Here is a 20,635-nt window from a genome sequence, read left to right as displayed (position 1 = left end):
GACGCCACCCATCCTGGGTAGAAACCTACCCCTCCTCCCAGCCACTAGGGCACGCAGCCCTGTAGAGAAGGGCTGCCATATTCACTCTGGCCACTAGGCCATGCAGCCCTGCAGAGGAGGGCGGTCATTTGGACTCACCCATGGGGCTATAATGCCCCATCCACCTCTCCAAAAGGTGACAGGGTATACTATTCCTGGGGGAATTCTGCACCAAAAAATTAAAAATTCCGTGCACAATATTTTAAAATTCTGCATCTTTTATTTGTCAAAATAACACAATATAATCATGCCAGTTTGAATTATTTTGGTAATTTATTTCAAAATATCTGCCAGCAAGTATGTCTGTAACAATGCAGACCAAAAAAAAAGATTCTGGTAATTTTTTTTTATAAATATATTCATTACTAGGCAAATTAATACAAAACTTTGAGTAATTCATTTAAATTACAATACAGAACTGTATTTAATGCACCCATGAGAAGCAATGCAAAGGCTTGGGAGTGTCAGGGATAATGGAGGAACCTAGGGAGAGGGAAGGAGCCTGGAGTGAACCTGGAGAGTTGTTGGGTGTGGGTGGGAGAAGTGTGGAACAGTTTTTTTGGGGGGGGCAGGATTGTTAGGGAGTTGGGGAGCCTCCCCCATGCAGACCCAGGCTGATCCCAAGCCTCTCCCATTCAGTCAGGCACATCTTCCCCTGTCTCCACACACACCCCTATCCTGATGGGTCTCTGCAGCCTCCTTCCCATGTGGCCATGCACCCCACTCCCATTCAGCCCCTGGCTCAACGCTGTCACACTAGCTCCTGAGTCCATGCCCCACTCTGTCTCCCCCACTAGCTCTTCTGAACCCCCGTCTGTGACACCCCCCAGAAGCCCTGTGTGCCCCACTCTGACCTAACCTGACTCTGTGGACCAGGTGCTGTGATTAACTTCTACACCTGGGGAAATTCTGTGCCACTGCGTGCACACAGAAGTTTTTTTCCCCACAGAAAATACATTGTGCCCCAGAAGTGATGTAATTCCACCTTTTGCCCACCAGAGGCCACTATGGCACCAGAACAGCCTGCTGAATTCATGCTGTTGGCTATTCTGGCACCACAGTGGCCTCTGGTGGGCAAAAGGAAGAACTGCAGCACTTCTGGGTCAGAATGTGTTTTCTGCGGGGAAAAAACTAAAATTCTGCGGAAGACATGAATTCTTCACATGTGCAGTGGTGCAGAATTCCCCCAGGAGTAGTGTACCTGCCCTGTGACAATTGGTGGAGAATGCAAGCAACAACCGGGATCTGCTAAAAGGCCTGAGTAGAACGTCGCCTCTTCTGTTTGTCAGTCGTGCCAAGCTAGGATGGAGATGGACAAGATTCTGAAGTGGCTGCTGGAGAGTCAGCAGCAACAGCACCCGCACCAGACACAGCTACTACAGCCCAGTAACAACAAATTATGCGAGAGCTGTCCACCTAACACCAGACCCAACGAGACTGCTTGATCCAGCACATGGCAGCACTAAGACGACACCCAGTTGGCTCGGATGCAGGGACCTCCAAGTTGGTCTCCCTGTATGGCTCACAAAGATGGGGCCCAACAATGACGCTGAGGTGTTCCTGGTGACTTTTGAGTGGGTTACCACCGTCACCCAGTGGCCCCCAGACCCCTGGGCTACCCTCCTGTCCCCATATCTGGTGGGACCAGATCAGTCAGCCTATCAAAATCTAGACCCCCCAGGACACCCTGGAATATGGGAAGGTGAAGGCAGCCATCTTAGATCAGACTGGCATCAGCCCCGAGACCACCAATGCTTTTGCCGAGAATGGTACCCACCTGGGGACAAGCTAAGGGCAGTAGCCAATATCTCCAGGACTATACTTGGTGATGGCTGGAGCCAGAGAAATGGTCTGTGGCTCAAGTGGTGGAGGCAGTGACCTTAGAACATTTCACCCAAATCCTCCCTAGTGGGGGGAAGGATGAGTACAGCAGCAGTGACCAGCGACTGTCACCAAGGCCATCGAGCTGATGGAGAATTACTTGGTGGCCCAGGGGTCAGAGCCACAACCCTGTAAACCAGAAAGCCCAGACAGCAAAGACAGACCAAGTGGGGGAAGCCCCCGCCAAGCTATGTGGACAGCCGTCACCCCAAACCCTGACTAGAGGCGACCAGCCAGCCGGGCCCTGACTCAGAGAGAGGAAGACCCATCAGGAGGACCACCACTAATGAGAGCAGACCTACCAGCTGAAGGAATGTGGACTGGAGGGGTACTTTCAGCTGGACTGCCCATATATCAACTGCTACTATAGCCAGGTGTGGGTGGCCAGCCCTCAGGCCAGGAAGAGGGACCCAGAGAAACTCTGAGCCCCACACAGGTTGAATGGCACCCCAGCAATGAACCTTGGTGAACTCCAGGTGTAGTCAGAAGCTCGTCCAAGTTGACCTGATCCCAAACCACAAACCAGCAGGGACTGAGATACACCTACAGTGCATCCACAGGGATGTACAGTCTGGGTAAGATTGGAGACCACCTACCATGACAGTGTCCACCAGGTCAACCAGGCCTCCAAATTGGTTTACCCCATGATCCTGGGACATGACTGGCCTTGGTTCCTTGAGCTCCTATGAGAATGCGGCCGCCCACGCCAAGACTGGAAGAAGAAAAGGCCAGCAAAGAGGGTTTTTCTTGGTTACCTCATGAACCCCAACTCTGGGGAAGGGCCTGTGATGGGTTGGACACCCCCCCCCATTTGGGATGCCACCTGATGTGCTGGGGTCCCACTGCATCTGCTCGTCCCACCAGCCTGGGCTTCCTCACCCTGTCCTTGCTGTGCCGGGCCTTCAAGCCTTCTCTAGCATACAAACAGGTAAGGCCACACCCAGCTGCAGACACAGACTGAAATCAGCATTGTGTGAGAAGAATCAGCTCAGGGATTTACTCAGCATTCACGTGCACACCGCTTTTGGGGAATAAACCCAAAATAATATTGTCTTGTGCTATACAGAAAAATCTGCACCATGCAAGCTCATCAAAATCGGCCTCTCCCTCAATGTGGAGAGATATGCACAGCTTCTTGGTCCCCCCACCCCACCAGATATGAATTGCACAAACTGGGTTATGTTATAAACAAGAAATAAGTTTATTAACTACAAAAGGTAAATTTTATGTGATTAAAGGGGATAGCAAACAGAACAAAGCAGATTACTGAGCAAATAAAACAAAACACGCAAACTAGGCTTAATACACTCAAGAAACAGGTTACAAAATGTAATTTCTCACCCTCAATTCGGGAAAGTTGCAGAGTTTCTGTAGCTTAGAGTTCCAGTTATTTCTCTTTACAGACTGGACACCTATCTTAGCCTGGACTCAACCCTGACTTTCCCTCCAGGTGTTTTTAGCAGTCTCCCTTCCTGGGCAGGCAATAGAGGAGAGTCAAGATTAACCCCCTCCCTAGCCTTAAAAGGGGAAAACAGGAATTAAAGGCCTCTGGGGATAATGAAGAGCTATACTTTTCCCAATATTTTGTGATTCTCTATTCCAATATTCTTAATTAATCTTTTTTTTTTTTTTTTGTAAAATCATTGTACTGGTTTATATAATTACATATAAAAGTATCCAGTAAAGAAAGAATCTCAGGCAATGGTATAATCTGGGACATGGAACAAACTGTGTGGTATGTGTGAGATAAATCCTTCTTGCACTATATAGTTTTACCTTACTTTTATGCAGCTAGTGGCATAATCAGTACTTGAGTAATTACATTTAGTGTCCTGAGCTACGACTAGCCCTTCCTTATCAATAAAAATTGCTAAGCCATTTTCTGTAATTGTTTTGGTGTTCTGTAAATAACATAATTAAAGAATGCCTGGCTTTGTTATGTTTGTAACAACCAAAAAATGTATAGTGTTTGTCTGCAAACCCAGTATAATTCTTCATCAACTTGCCATAGGTCCTGCTTTATTATGATTTGGAAAGTATTTTAAATTTTCACTTGTTTTATCAGTTTTAGCCTCTTTTGAATTCCAAGTGGCCTACCATAGAAGTCCTAATCCTAGGGTGGGGTGCCCTACCCATAGGATACCTAACCCTAGAGGGGATGCCTACCCCTAGAAACCCTATTGCCAATCCATAGGAACCCTAACCATAGAATGTAGATCCCTAACATAGGAACCCTACCCCTGAGGCTGGGATCCCTACCCATAGAAACTGTAACCCTAACACCAAGTGGCCTACATATAGAACCAAAACCCTAAATCCAAGTTGCATACCCATAGGAACTCTAACCTTATCTCAAAGTGGCCTACCTATAAAACCAATTACACTAGGGCTGAGCGTCTCACCCAAAGGAACCTAACCCTATTTCAATGTGGCCTACACTTAGAAATCATAACCCTAAATCCACGTGGCCTACCCTTAATAACCCTAACACAGGTGAGGGGTGTTGGAATATGTAAGGGTTAAGTAAAGACCTGGAAAACCGCTGGTGTGCTATCATGGTAATAGGGAGTAGGCACAGGCACATACTATTTCTTCATTTAATAAAGTTGCCATCCTTCCCCTTCCTTTCTGCTTGTTAAGAATAGATAAGCGCTGCAGCTGCATAAGGAATGTGGTTGTCTGAAGGATACCCTTTGTGTGAAGAAGTGTTATCTCTCCTCTCCCAGCTACAGAAACGAGCTCAGGGTCATGGTCCCTTCCTCCCTCGCCTGTGAACTGCTAATTAAGGGAACTTGTGGCTAAATTACTGCAAAAAATGTATCTTCAAAGTAAAAATGTCTGTATAATATGCTTAATGCTGTAAACAGTAAACAGGGTTGGGTATAATTATATTCAGTATATAGCTATTAATATTCATTATATGAGCAATCATATTATCAAATAAGGGTTAGGGGAGCATTGTAGTAAATGTGGGTATTTACATATTAACTTAAATAAAAAAAGTGTGATGTCATTAACTCGGGGCTTACTCGACAATTGGGTCGAGGGGAACAAGTTCTGCAATAAAGATGCCTGTTTACTCAATCAGGGTCCTCCTGTTTCTTCTTTATCTCTAACATCTGCCGTCACGAACAGGATCCCAGGGGAGAGTCATGCCTGATCACCATGTCTCACCATGGATTCGATAAATAAGTTGAACGGGCCCTTTACTGCAATCCAGACTACGAAGTTTATTAGTAAACTGGTGGGGTAATGGGGGGGGTCCTTATGCGGCCCCTCCCCCCGGGAGATCGTAAGGATTGGCCATCCATCCAGGGGTGGGTGGATGCTTCCCTGGCAGCCAAGTGCTCCCAGAATTTAAAAAAGGCTGTTTTGTTGTAGGCTCTGTGTGAGGGTCTGTCAGGTTTATGGGAGGCGGTTACCACTCTTAAAAGCAAAGTGGAAACTTTGCAGCAAATTGCTGAGGAACCGCGCATGGTAAATCATCACAGTCTTCATTCAGATAACCTGACCCTGAAGGGTCAAGTAGATGCCTTAAAGCAAAATTCTTGTGTTCACAGGCTACGGGGTAGGGAACACCCCCAAGCTGTCTTCTGTTGTTTCTTTCGTGCTACTGGTAAACGGGACTGGTGCATTGTGTACCCATGTGCAGATCTCTGCTCCGGTTGACTCTGGCAGTGCTGTGACTCCCTGGACACTGATGAGGAGTCCTCCTCAGTGTTGGAAAGGTAGGGCTGTGGTCCCTCACAGAGGTCGGCACACGCCTGAAAGAAGCAGAGGTGCTCGGTGCTGAGTCGGCATGCCCCTGCTATGAGGTAGAGCAAAGAGCTGCCCCCAACCTGAGCCTGAGAAGGAGCCAGAATTTACCAACCTACATTGCCAAAGACCCAGAGTAGTATCTCTATGGCCCCGCGCCCATCAGACGTTCTCCCTCCCACCCCTCTCCGAGTGCATCCCACCCACCGGCAGACCTACCGGTGAGTGTCTCCCCCTCCCTCACCGCACCTCCTGATCAGCTGTTTCATATCATGCAGGAGACTCTGGGGGGGACGGGGAGGAGCGAGGCTAAGGCAGGCTAAGGGGAGGGGGCAGGAAGGGGGTGGAGTGGTGGCAGGGCCTGTGGCAGAGACAGGGGTAGAGAAGTGAGTATCCCCCAGCACAATGGAAAGTCGGTGCCTATACAAGAAGATGCCTGGTGCCCCCCACCGCTCTAGGTTGAGGGGTCCGATGGGTATATTTATGTATATTTATGGTTCGTGTTCCTATGGGTAGGTTTCCCGCCATTGTAATTCTTCCTATACATAAGCCACTTGGTCGTAGGATGGGGTTATGCTAGCTGCACAAAGGTCCGCCTCCAGACCTCCGGAAGTTCGCACAAGCCACGGCCTCACAACCCCGAGGTCACCGAGTCAATTCCCAGGGCCACCAGGGAAGTTGTCTCGCCTTCCGAATCCCCTCCCAGCGGAGATGGCGGGGGCTAGCCCCCTTTATTAAGGTTCAGTTCTCCCACCTTCAGCCAGGAATCTTCGAAGCCTCAGCTTGGCCACGCCTGATCCGGTGCCTTTCTTGCTGGAGCCAGTGTTTGAGACTTTTACATATCTTTCACCTCTACCCATAGGAACCCTAACACTAGGGAGTCGAAGCCTACCCACGGGAAGGCTAAACCAACAGCAGGGAGCCTATACACAAGGACCCTCAAATTAGCTTGGTGAGCCCTAACCGCTAGAACCCTAATCCCGACTGGACTACTTATAGGAACTCTAACCCTAATTCCATGTGGCTTAACCATAGGAACTCTAACCCGAATGCGGGGAGCCTTACCCTCAGGAATCCTAATTCTATGGCGGGAAGACTAGCCGATCTACCCCAAATGCTCAGAAGAGAAGTCTAACTGCTTTAAAGTGGAGCTTCGCTATGAAATTTCTCACACGCCGTGATCGCTAATGCGTTTTGCTTTTGTTGTAATCTTCACGAACTGATCTGGTCCAACCGATCAGGACAGTATCGTAATGTCTTTACAAGGAAGAGTCCCTGAATAATTTCACAAAGCTACTGAGCAGTAATGCGTCTTGCTTCGTTTGTAATCTTCACGAAGCGATCTACCCCCTAGATCTCTGGAGAGAAGCCTAACTGCTTTCAAATGAAGCCTCTCCGAGAAATGGCTTATCCACAGTGCTCAGCAATGAGTTTCGCTTGGTTTCTAATGGTCACTAATCGATCGCTTGTTAATGAGGCGAGACTCCAAATGGCTTTGCGATGACGATCCCTGAGAAACGTGTTACAGGTACTGAAGTGAAGGACTTTCTCTTTTTTTTCTAATGGTCATGAACTATTCGTCTCCAAATGCCCAGGACGGCATCGTAACTGCTTTTAAATGACGATTCAAGGAGACCCTTTTCCCCCAACATTGATTAATGACTTTTGTTTTGGTTGCAATTTTCACGTACCGATATGCGCTTAATGCACAGGACCCGAGCCTAACTACTTTAGAATGACCATTCCATGCGAACTTTCTCACAAGGATTGATCAGGAATGAGTTTTACTTTGTTTTCATTTTCACGCTCCGAAATCGTCCAAATCGGCTAGCTAGAATTCTAGTGGCTCTTAGATGAAGCTTCCTGGAGAAATTTCACAAAGCACTGATGGCTAATTAGTTTTGCAGTCTTGTATGTCTCACGAACCGATCTCTTCTAAATGATCAAGACAAATGCCTAGCATGAAGATTCTAGGAGTAATTTTTCCCAAGACATGCTCAGTAAGTACTGGTTCTTTCTGTCTCATTTTCACTAACACGTCTGCCCCAAATGCTCAGAAAAGAAATCAAACTGCTTTAGAAATGAAGCTTCTCCGAGACATTTGTCGGTAATGCGTTTTGCTGTGTCTGTCATGTTCAGGAACCGATCGCTTCCAAATGCTCAGAAGAGCGTTCCAATTGCTTTAACATGGCGAGTCGATGAATAATGTTTCTAAGAACTGATCAGTAATGACGTTCTCCTTGTAATTTTCACGAAGCGACCTACCCCTATTGCTCAGGACAGAATCCGAAGTGATTTGAAAGAGGTTTCCATGAGACTCTTCAACCGTAATAAACAGGAATGAGCTTTGCTGTGTTTCAAAGCTTCATGAACCGATCTCTTCCAGATGACCAGGACCGAGTCCGAATGTCTTTAAGATGTACATTCTATGAGAATTTTTGTCACAAGCAATGACCAACAATGACGTTCTCTTTGACTGCCATTTTCTCGAACCTACCTATCTATCTACTCCTAACGGTCAGGGTAGTATTGTCACTGTTTTAAAATGAAGATTGAGTTCGAAGCTTAGAATTGGTGCTTGGAAACATTTCCCATATCAGCCCCATCTTAAAGCCATTGGAAGCCTCTACTGAGCTTTTGGAAGCAATCTGTGCCAGAAAATTACCAACAAGGAGGCTGTTCCTACTGAGCAGTGCTAAGGACAACTTTATCATGGAAACGTCATAGTAAAGCCATTAGGATTCTGCCCGCATCATTTGGAAGAAATGGGATCGTGAACATTACAAATCGAGAGAAGAAATTGCTGATCACTGCTTGGGGGAAATGTCTGATGGACTCTCCAGCTTATTGCCTTTAGGATGCTGTACTGATCATTTAGAAGCGATCGGTTCGGGAAAATAGCAAACAAAGTGAAAGGTAAGGTCCCTAGATGTAGGGCTCAAGTGCGTAGGGAGTGATGTCTTAGGCTTACTGTTGCTGTGGTTAGGGCTCCCCGATCTATGAGTAGGGCTTGCCACCCTAGAGTTAGGGTTCTTATCGGAAGGCCAACTGGAGGTAAGGTTGGGATGTCTATCTGTGGCACTCCCCATCCTAGAGTTAGGGCACCTCTCGAGTGGACACCGCGCCTTAGGGATAGGCTTCCTACGGGCAAGCCACTTGTTGTTGGGGTTAGCATTCCAGTATTTAGGCCACTTGGAGAGAGGGATTCCATTTCTATGGGTAGGCCACAAGTAGCTTGGCTTAGGCTTTCTACGGGTCTCATTCCCGGCACTAGCTTTAGGATTCCGCTGGTTGTGCTCCCCGCTCTATGTTGAGGGGTCCGATGGGTATATTTATGTATATTTATGGTTCGTGTTCCTATGGGTAGGTTTCCCGCCATTGTAATTCTTCCTATACATAAGCCACTTGGTCGTAGGATGGGGTTATGCTAGCTGCACAAAGGTCCGCCTCCAGACCTCCGGAAGTTCGCACAAGCCACGGCCTCACAACCCCGAGGTCACCGAGTCAATTCCCAGGGCCACCAGGGAAGTTGTCTCGCCTTCCGAATCCCCTCCCAGCGGAGATGGCGGGGGCTAGCCCCCTTTATTAAGGTTCAGTTCTCCCACCTTCAGCCAGGAATCTTCGAAGCCTCAGCTTGGCCACGCCTGATCCGGTGCCTTTCTTGCTGGAGCCAGTGTTTGAGACTTTTACATATCTTTCACCTCTACCCATAGGAACCCTAACACTAGGGAGTGGAAGCCTACCCACGGGAAGGCTAAACCAACAGCAGGGAGCCTATACACAAGGACCCTCAAATTAGCTTGGTGAGCCCTAACCGCTAGAACCCTAATCCCGACTGGACTACTTATAGGAACTCTAACCCTAATTCCATGTGGCTTAACCATAGGAACTCTAACCCGAATGCGGGGAGCCTTACCCTCAGGAATCCTAATTCTATGGCGGGAAGACTAGCCGATCTACCCCAAATGCTCAGAAGAGAAGTCTAACTGCTTTAAAGTGGAGCTTCGCTATGAAATTTCTCACACGCCGTGATCGCTAATGCGTTTTGCTTTTGTTGTAATCTTCACGAACTGATCTGGTCCAACCGATCAGGACAGTATCGTAATGTCTTTACAAGGAAGAGTCCCTGAATAATTTCACAAAGCTACTGAGCAGTAATGCGTCTTGCTTCGTTTGTAATCTTCACGAAGCGATCTACCCCCTAGATCTCTGGAGAGAAGCCTAACTGCTTTCAAATGAAGCCTCTCCGAGAAATGGCTTATCCACAGTGCTCAGCAATGAGTTTCGCTTGGTTTCTAATGGTCACTAATCGATCGCTTGTTAATGAGGCGAGACTCCAAATGGCTTTGCGATGACGATCCCTGAGAAACGTGTTACAGGTACTGAAGTGAAGGACTTTCTCTTTTTTTTCTAATGGTCATGAACTATTCGTCTCCAAATGCCCAGGACGGCATTGTAACTGCTTTTAAATGACGATTCAAGGAGACCCTTTTCCCCCAACATTGATTAATGACTTTTGTTTTGGTTGCAATTTTCACGTACCGATATGCGCTTAATGCACAGGACCCGAGCCTAACTACTTTAGAATGACGATTCCATGCGAAGTTTCTCACAAGGGTTGATCAGGAATGAGTTTTACTTTGTTTTCATTTTCACTCTCCGAAATCGTCCAAATCGGCTAGCTAGAATTCTAGTGGCTCTTAGATGAAGCTTCCTGGAGAAATTTCACAAAGCACTGATGGCTAATTAGTTTTGCAGTCTTGTATGTCTCACGAACCGATCTCTTCTAAATGATCAAGACAAACGCCTAGCATGAAGATTCTAGGAGTAATTTTTCCCAAGACATGCTCAGTAAGGACTGGTTCTTTCTGTCTCATTTTCACTAACACGTCTGCCCCAAATGCTCAGAAAAGAAATCAAACTGCTTTAGAAATGAAGCTTCTCCGAGACATTTGTCGGTAATGCGTTTTGCTGTGTCTGTTATGTTCAGGAACCGATCGCTTCCAAATGCTCAGAAGAGCGTTCCAATTGCTTTAACATGGCGAGTCGATGAATAATGTTTCTAAGAACTGATCAGTAATGACGTTCTCCTTGTAATTTTCACGAAGCGACCTACCCCTATTGCTCAGGACAGAATCCGAAGTGATTTGAAAGAGGTTTTCATGAGACTCTTCAACCGTAATAAACAGGAATGAGCTTTGCTGTGTTTCAAAGCTTCATGAACCGATCTCTTCCAGATGACCAGGACCGAGTCCGAATGTCTTTAAGATGAACATTCTATGAGAATTTTTGTCACAAGCAATGACCAACAATGACGTTCTCTTTGACTGCCATTTTCTCGAACCTACCTATCTATCTACTCCTAACGGTCAGGGTAGTATTGTCACTGTTTTAAAATCAAGATTGAGTTCGAAGCTTAGAATTGGTGCTTGGAAATATTTCCCATATCAGCCCCATCGTAAAGCCATTGGGAGCCTCTACCGAGCTTTTGGAAGCAATCTGTGCCAGAAAATTACCAACAAGGAGGCTGTTCCTACTGAGCAGTGCTAAGGACAACTTTATCATGGAAACGTCATAGTAAAGCCATTAGGATTCTGCCCGCATCATTTGGAAGAAATGGGGTCGTGAACATTACAAATCGAGAGAAGAAATTGCTGATCACTGCTTGGGGGAAATGTCTGATGGACTCTCCAGCTTATTGCCATTAGGATGCTGTACTGATCATTTAGAAGCGATCGGTTCAGGAAAAGAGCAAACAAAGTGAAAGGTAAGGTCCCTAGATGTAGGGCTCAAGTGCGTAGGGAGTGATGTCTTAGGCTTACTGTTGCTGTGGTTAGGGCTCCCCGATCTATGAGTAGGGCTTGCCACCCTAGAGATAGGGGTCTTATCGGAAGGCCAACTGGAGGTAAGGTTGGGATGTCTATCTGTGGCACTCCCCATCCTAGGGTTAGGGCACCTCTCGAGTGGACACCGCGCCTTAGGGATAGGCTTCCTACTGGCAAGCCACTTGTTGTTGCGGTTAGCATTCCAGTATTTAGGCCACTTGGAGAGAGGGATTCCATTTCTATGGGTAGGCCACTAGGAGCTTGGCTTAGGTTTTCTACGGGTCTCATTCCCGGCACTAACTTTAGGATTCCACTGGTTGTGCTCCCCGCTCTATGTTGAGGGGTCCAATGGGTATATTTATGTATATTTATGGTTCGTGTTCCTATGGGTAGGTTTCCCGCCATTGTAATTCTTCTTATACATAAGCCACTTGGTCGTAGGATGGGGTTATGCTAGCTGCACAAAGGTCCGCCTCCAGACCTCCGGAAGTTCGCTCAAGCCATGGACTCACAACCCCGAGGTCACCGAGTCAATTCCCAGGGCCACCAGGGTAGTTGTCTCGCCTTCCGAATCCCCTCCCAGCGGAGATGCCGGGGGGTAGCCCCCTTTTTTAAGGTTCAGTTCTCCCACCTTCAGCCAGGAGTCTTCGAAGCCTCAGCTTGGCCACGCCTGATCCGGTGCCTTTCTTGCTGGAGCCAGTGTTTGAGACTTTTACATATCTTTCACCTCTACCCATAGGAACCCTAACACTAGGGAGTGGAAGCCTACCCACGGGAAGGCTAAACCAACAGCAGGGAGCCTATACACAAGGACCCTCAAATTAGCTTGGTGAGCCCTAACCGCTAGAACCCTAATCCCGACTGGACTACTCATAGGAACTCTAACCCTAATTCAATGTGGCCTAACCATAGGAACTCTAACCCGAATGCGGGGAGCCTTACCCTCAGGAATCCTAATTCTATGGCGGGAAGACTAGCCGATCTACCCCAAATGCTCAGAAGAGAAGTCTAACTGCTTTAAAGTGGAGCTTCGCTATGAAATTTCTCACACGCCGTGATCGCTAATGCGTTTTGCTTTTGTTGTAATCTTCACGAACTGATCTGGTCCAACCGATCAGGACAGTATCGTAATGTCTTTACAAGGAAGAGTCCCTGAATAATTTCACAAAGCTACTGAGCAGTAATGCGTCTTGCTTCGTTTGTAATCTTCACGAAGCGATCTACCCTCTAGTTTTCTGGAGAGAAGCCTAACTGCTTTCAAATGAAGCCTCTCCGAGAAATGGCTTATCCACAGTGCTCAGCAATGAGTTTCGCTTGGTTTCTAATGGTCACTAATCGATCGCTTGTTAATGAGGCGAGACTCCAAATGGCTTTGCGATGATGATCCCTGAGAAACGTGTTACAGGTACTGAAGTGAAGGACTTTCTCTTTTTTTTCTACTGGTCATGAACTATTCGTCTCCAAATGCCCAGGACTGCATCGTAACTGCTTTTAAATGACGATTCAAGGAGACCCTTTTCCCCCAACATTGATTAATGACTTTTGTTTTGGTTGCAATTTTCACGTACCGATATGCGCTTAATGCACAGGACCCGAGCCTAACTACTTTAGAATGACCATTCCATGCGAACTTTCTCACAAGGATTGATCAGGAATGAGTTTTACTTTGTTTTCATTTTCACGCTCCGAAATCGTCCAAATCGGCTAGCTAGAATTCTAGTGGCTCTTAGATGAAGCTTCCTGGAGAAATTTCACAAAGCACTGATGGCTAATTAGTTTTGCAGTCTTGTATGTCTCACGAACCGATCTCTTCTAAATGATCAAGACAAACGCCTAGCATGAAGATTCTAGGAGTAATTTTTCCCAAGACATGCTCAGTAAGGACTGGTTCTTTCTGTCTCATTTTCACTAACACGTCTGCCCCAAATGCTCAGAAAAGAAATCAAATTGCTTTAGAAATGAAGCTTCTCCGAGACATTTGTCGGTAATGCGTTTCATGTTCAGGAACCGATCGCTTCCAAGAGCATTCCAATTGCTTTAACATGGCGAGTCGATTAATAATGTTTCTAAGAACTGATCAGTAATGACGTTCTCCTTGTAATTTTCACGAAGCGACCTACCCCTATTGCTCAGGACAGAATCTGAAGTGATTTGAAAGAGGTTTCCATGAGACTCTTCAACCGTAATAAACAGGAATGAGCTTTGCTGTGTTTCAAAGCTTCACGAACCGATCTCTTCCAGATGACCAGGACCGAGTCCGAATGTCTTTAAGATGTACATTCTATGAGAATTTTTGTCACAAGCAATGACCAACAATGACGTTCTCTTTGACTGCCATTTTCTCGAACCTACCTATCTATCTACTCCGAACGGTCAGGGTAGTATTGTCAGTGTTTTAAAATGAAGATTGAGTTCGAAGCTTAGAATTGGTGCTTGGAAACATTTCCCATATCAGCCCCATCTTAAAGCCATTGGGAGCCTCTACTGAGCTTTTGGAAGCAATCTGTGCCAGAAAATTACCAACAAGGAGGCTGTTCCTACTGAGCAGTGCTAAGGACAACTTTATCATGGAAACGTCATAGTAAAGCCATTAGGATTCTGCCCGCATCATTTGGAAGAAATGGGATCGTGAACATTACAAATCGAGAGAAGAAATTGCTGATCACTGCTTGGGGGAAATGTCTGATGGACTCTCCAGCTTATTGCCATTAGGATGCTGTACTGATCATTTAGAAGCGATCGGTTCGGGAAAATAGCAAACAAAGTGAAAGGTAAGGTCCCTAGATGTAGGGCTCAAGTGCGTAGGGAGTGATGTCTTAGGCTTACTGTTGCTGTGGTTAGGGCTCCCCGATCTATGAGTAGGGCTTGCCACCCTAGAGTTAGGGTTCTTATCGGAAGGCCAACTGGAGGTAAGGTTGGGATGTCTATCTGTGGCACTCCCCATCCTAGGGTTAGGGCACCTCTCGAGTGGACACCGCGCCTTAGGGATAGGCTTCCTACGGGCAAGCCACTTGTTGTTGGGGTTAGCATTCCAGTATTTAGGCCACTTGGAGAGAGGGATTCCATTTCTATGGGTAGGCCACAAGTAGCTTGGCTTAGGCTTTCTACGGGTCTCATTCCCGGCACTAGCTTTAGGATTCCGCTGGTTGTGCTCCCCGCTCTATGTTGAGGGGTCCGATGGGTATATTTATGTATATTTATGGTTCGTGTTCCTATGGGTAGGTTTCCCGCCATTGTAATTCTTCCTATACATAAGCCACTTGGTCGTAGGATGGGGTTATGCTAGCTGCACAAAGGTCCGCCTCCAGACCTCCGGAAGTTCGCACAAGCCACGGCCTCACAACCCCGAGGTCACCGAGTCAATTCCCAGGGCCACCAGGGAAGTTGTCTCGCCTTCCGAATCCCCTCCCAGCAGAGATGGCGGGGGCTAGCCCCCTTTATTAAGGTTCAGTTCTCCCACCTTCAGCCAGGAATCTTCGAAGCCTCAGCTTGGCCACGCCTGATCCGATGCCTTTCTTGCTGGAGCCAGTGTTTGAGACTTTTACATATCTTTCACCTTTACCCATAGGAACCCTAACACTAGGGAGTGGAAGCCTACCCACGGGAAGGCTAAACCAACAGCAGGGAGCCTATACACAAGGACCCTCAAATTAGCTTGGTGAGCCCTAACCGCTAGAACCCTAATCCCGACTGGACTACTTATAGGAACTCTAACCCTAATTCCATGTGGCTTAACCATAGGAACTCTAACCCGAATGCGGGGAGCCTTACCCTCAGGAATCCTAATTCTATGGCGGGAAGACTAGCCGATCTACCCCAAATGCTCAGAAGAGAAGTCTAACTGCTTTAAAGTGGAGCTTCGCTATGAAATTTCTCACACGCCGTGATCGCTAATGCGTTTTGCTTTTGTTGTAATCTTCACGAACTGATCTGGTCCAACCGATCAGGACAGTATCGTAATGTCTTTACAAGGAAGAGTCCCTGAATAATTTCACAAAGCTACTGAGCAGTAATGCGTCTTGCTTCGTTTGTAATCTTCACGAAGCGATCTACCCCCTAGATCTCTGGAGAGAAGCCTAACTGCTTTCAAATGAAGCCTCTCCGAGAAATGGCTTATCCACAGTGCTCAGCAATGAGTTTCGCTTGGTTTCTAATGGTCACTAATCAATCGCTTGTTAATGAGGCGAGACTCCAAACGGCTTTGCGATGACGATCCCTGAGAAACGTGTTACAGGTACTGAAGTGAAGGACTTTCTCTTTTTTTTCTAATGGTCATGAACTATTCGTCTCCAAATGCCCAGGACGGCATCGTAACTGCTTTTAAATGACGATTCAAGGAGACCCTTTTCCCCCAACATTGATTAATGACTTTTGTTTTGGTTGCAATTTTCACGTACCGATATGCGCTTAATGCGCAGGACCCGAGCCTAACTACTTTAGAATGACCATTCCATGCGAACTTTCTCACAAGGATTGATCAGGAATGAGTTTTACTTTGTTTTCATTTTCACGCTCCGAAATCGTCCAAATCGGCTAGCTAGAATTCTAGTGGCTCTTAGATGAAGCTTCCTGGAGAAATTTCACAAAGCACTGATGGCTAATTAGTTTTGCAGTCTTGTATGTCTCACGAACCGATCTCTTCTAAATGATCAAGACAAACGCCTAGCATGAAGATTCTAGGAGTAATTTTTCCCAAGACATGCTCAGTAAGGACTGGTTCTTTCTGTCTCATTTTCACTAACACGTCTGCCCCAAATGCTCAGAAAAGAAATCAAACTGCTTTAGAAATGAAGCTTCTCCGAGACATTTGTCGGTAATGCGTTTTGCTGTGTCTGTCATGTTCAGGAACCGATCACTTCCAAATGCTCAGAAGAGCGTTCCAATTGCTTTAACATGGCGAGTCGATGAATAATGTTTCTAAGAACTGATCAGTAATGACGTTCTCCTTGTAATTTTCACGAAGCGACCTACCCCTATTGCTCAGGACAGAATCCGAAGTGATTTGAAAGAGGTTTCCATGAGACTCTTCAACCGTAATAAACAGGAATGAGCTTTGCTGTGTTTCAAAGCTTCACGAACCGATCTCTTCCAGATGACCAGGACCGAGTCCGAATGTCTTTAAGATGAACATTCTATGAGAATTTTTGTCACAAGCAATGACCAACAATGACGTTCTCTTTGACTGCCATTTTCTCGAACCTACCTATCTATCTACTCCTAACGGTCAGGGTAGTATTGTCACTGTTTTAAAATCAAGATTGAGTTCGAAGCTTAGAATTGGTGCTTGGAAACATTTCCCATATCAGCCCCATCTTAAAGCCATTGGGAGCCTCTACTGAGCTTTTGGAAGCAATCTGTGCCAGAAAATTACCAACAAGGAGGCTGTTCCTACTGAGCAGTGCTAAGGACAACTTTATCATGGAAACGTCATAGTAAAGCCATTAGGATTCTGCCCGTATCATTTGGAAGAAATGGGATCGTGAACATTACAAATCGAGAGAAGAAATTGCTGATCACTGCTTGGGGGAAATGTCTGATGGACTCTCCAGCTTATTGCCATTAGGATGCTGTACTGATCATTTAGAAGCGATCGGTTCGGGAAAATAGCAAACAAAGTGAAAGGTAAGGTCCCTAGATGTAGGGCTCAAGTGCGTAGGGAGTGATGTCTTAGGCTTACTGTTGCTGTGGTTAGGGCTCCCCGATCTATGAGTAGGGCTTGCCACCCTAGAGTTAGGGTTCTTATCAGAAGGCCAACTGGAGGTAAGGTTGGGATGTCTATCTGTGGCACTCCCCATCCTAGGGTTAGGGCACCTCTCGAGTGGACACCGCGCCTTAGGGATAGGCTTCCTACGGGCAAGCCACTTGTTGTTGGGGTTAGCATTCCAGTATTTAGGCCACTTGGAGAGAGGGATTCCATTTCTATGGGTAGGCCACAAGTAGCTTGGCTTAGGCTTTCTACGGGTCTCATTCCCGGCACTAGCTTTAGGATTCTGCTGGTTGTGCTCCCCGCTCTATGTTGAGGGGTCCGATGGGTATATTTATGTATATTTATGGTTCGTGTTCCTATGGGTAGGTTTCCCGCCATTGTAATTCTTCCTATACATAAGCCACTTGGTCGTAGGATGGGGTTATGCTAGCTGCACAAAGGTCCGCCTCCAGACCTCCGGAAGTTCGCACAAGCCATGGCCTCACAACCCCGAGGTCACCGAGTCAATTGCCAGGGCCACCAGGGAAGTTGTCTCGCCTTCCGAATCCCCTCCCAGCGGAGATGGCGGGGGCTAGCCCCCTTTTTTAAGGTTCAGTTCTCCCACCTTCAGCCAGGCATCTTCGAAGCCTCAGGTTGGCCACGCCTGATCCGGTGACCAACAATGACGTTCTCTTTGACTGCCATTTTCTCGAACCTACCTATCTATCTACTCCTAACGGTCAGGGTAGTATTGTCACTGTTTTACAATGAAGATTGAGTTCGAAGCTTAGAATTGGTGCTTGGAAACATTTCCCTTATCAGCCCCATCTTAAAGCCATTGGGAGCCTCTACTGAGCTTTTGGAAGCAATCTGTGCCAGAAAATTACCAACAAGGAGGCTGTTACTACTGAGCAGTGCTAAGGACAACTTTATCATGGAAACGTCATAGTAAAGCCATTAGGATTCTGCCCGCATCATTTGGAAGAAATGGGGTCGTGAACATTACAAATCGAGAGAAGAAATTGTAATTTGCAGTAAGCGACCTACTAGGGTTGTTGTCTCGCATTCCGAATCCCCTCCCAGCGGGGAGCGGGGCGGGGGGGCTCATCACCCTTCTTCAAGGTTCTCCTCTTCCTCCTTCAGCCATGTAGCTGTAGCTGGGAGTTGCAGTCCTGCGCTCCCGTGGCTCTCTCCCAGAAGTGAGTCCAAAGGCTCTGGACTCCCTGGGGCTGGAGTCAATTGTTCCACACTGGAAGCTGCTGTGCCTGAACTGCTCTGCATTGGTGTCGTTCTGCCGGTGTCCTTGTGTTCACAGGCTTCGGGGTAGGGAAACGCCGCGAGATTAACTACCCCAGAGTGGTTCCATGCCCTCTTAAGGACACCACAGATCTCTTTCCGGTACCCTCTGTTAATTATTTGTCCTTAAAAAACGTATTACATTCTTTAAAGGGGAGAGGAGGGATTTTTCAATGGTCCTTTTCCCAAGCAGACAGATCTTTTCCTTGCAGAAAAAGCAGAATGGTTTTATAATTCACAGGGAATAAATTCAGAGACCAGGTGTTTGGATTGGGAGATATCAAAGGCTGGTCCTGGTACTGTTTGCGGATTCAGGAGTCCAATTGTGCAGAACTCAGCCTAGGACTAGCCTAAGTTAATAGGTTTGGGAAGAAAAATTCAGAATTTGGAAGAAACTACTTGCATGTTATTGGAAAAAGAAATTTCAAATATTTCAAAGAAAGTTGCAAGCACCATCTCCTTCAGGATCCAATCCAAAGCCCAGTGAATTCAATAGAAATATTTGTCTATGACATACTTGATCACCCTTTAACTAGGCTAGGTTGTCTGGTCTTAAATATGTTTTAGTAACATCGTATGGAGGAAATTCATGACTTCACATGTAATGTTAACACATTTTACAATTATATTAATAATCAGTGTATTAGCTTGCATATGATACCTGCTGGATAAATATCATGTCAGAATGTTGAGCGTAGTGAGTTGGTTGGGTCTGATGAGAGACAGTGTACCTTATGACAGTGGGCATTAAAAGCTCTTAGGATCACACCTAGTCATTCATTGCCAGCCACCTTTCCCTTCACCTGTGTTACCTGTTATTATGAGAACACCAGTCATGGTGTTAACCTAACGCAGCAAAAATATTATATACATTCCCTTCCTTGATAGCTGCTGTAGTGTAAGCTGCCATACACACCTGTGGTACTATATAGAGTATCAAGGTTGGAAGGGACCTCAGGAGGTCATCTAGCCCAACCCCCTGCTCAAAGCTGACAAATCTCCAGACAGATTTTTGCCCTTAGATCACTAAATGGTCTCCTCAAGGATTGAACTCACAACCCTGGGTTTAGCAGGCCAATGCTCAAACCTCCCACCCAATTTTTTTTATATGTGACCTCAAATATTACCAACTGCCCCCACACCAAAAAACCCCCAACCAAACAAAAAAAACAACCAACCATCTCCCCACCAGACCCAGAGTGTGGAAAGCATTTGTCCCTAATACTGTTGAAAAGACTCACAGCAGAAAGAAGGATTCCCAGCTTCTTAAATAATCCTCTAGCAAGACAAAGAACTTCACAACTATAGACTCACAAAACACTCCCAAGAAATTGTAACAATAGTTTGTCATAAAGAAACCAAAGGGCTAGAGACGTCAGATTTTTCAACTACTTAAAAAAATCTGCTTTAAAGAAGCATTGTCAGAGTTAACCAGAAGATTCTCCCCAAAAGGAGATGCACCAATCCTGGAGGCACTGCTATACCAGGTCAATGCATGGGGCAGACAGAGCAAGCTGCTGCTCCAGCCCCCTATTTCAAAAATCAATTTAATATACAGTCCTCAAATAAAGGATACATCAGCTATTTAACTGATAAGAACAGACACTACACTTTGATCTTAGCTCCAAGGAGCCAAGAAGTATCTGCACTGGAATTCCTACTAGGCAGGAGTTACAATATAACAATCCAGGGTTGTTGCCATTGCAGACAGAACCAAATAATATTTTTTGTGGTACAGTTTGCCATTTTAGTAGAGGTGTTCCATTGTCTGGGAATATAGTGAAAACACAGTTCAGTTCCACACACTGAAAGCTCAAATATTATTTTTATCTATCTCAGTTGAAAGCCTCCACCATGACAGACAAAGGTTTACAATACAAATATAACTTTATTGAGTTATGGTTCAGGTTAAAAGGATACTTTAGGTATGATAAAGCCACATAATTCCACAAATTCAGCTCTTGGATGTGCATGCTTATCCAAGAACAAGAGTAAGCCCTCTATATTTGTTTATTCAAATAATTAAATTACTATGTAAAACAAAATCAGCAGCCAAGCCCCGCTAAACAACTTGGAGAACAAACACATGTTAATGCATAAATTTGACAAAAGATGGGCATAAAATATTTCGAGTGCTGATTCATGGTTTCTA

At 46.1% G+C, this 20,635-nt stretch overlaps 1 non-coding gene across 1 annotated transcript; it reads right to left on the bottom strand.

The window, feature by feature from the left end:
• Positions 1 to 19,933: 19,933 nt before the first annotated feature.
• LOC112058750 (U2 spliceosomal RNA) lies at positions 19,934 to 20,126 on the bottom strand. Its single transcript, XR_002887909.1, has one exon. It is a non-coding gene; the product is annotated as a U2 spliceosomal RNA (small nuclear RNA).
• Between the last annotated feature and the right edge of the window lie 509 nt (positions 20,127 to 20,635).

The sequence above is a fragment of the Chrysemys picta genome, chromosome 3, assembly GCF_011386835.1.
Source record: "Chrysemys picta bellii isolate R12L10 chromosome 3, ASM1138683v2, whole genome shotgun sequence".
Taxonomy (NCBI): domain Eukaryota; kingdom Metazoa; phylum Chordata; order Testudines; family Emydidae; genus Chrysemys; species Chrysemys picta.
Note: the sequence above shows the minus strand (reverse complement) of the source record. Positions and strands in the feature narration are given on the sequence as shown.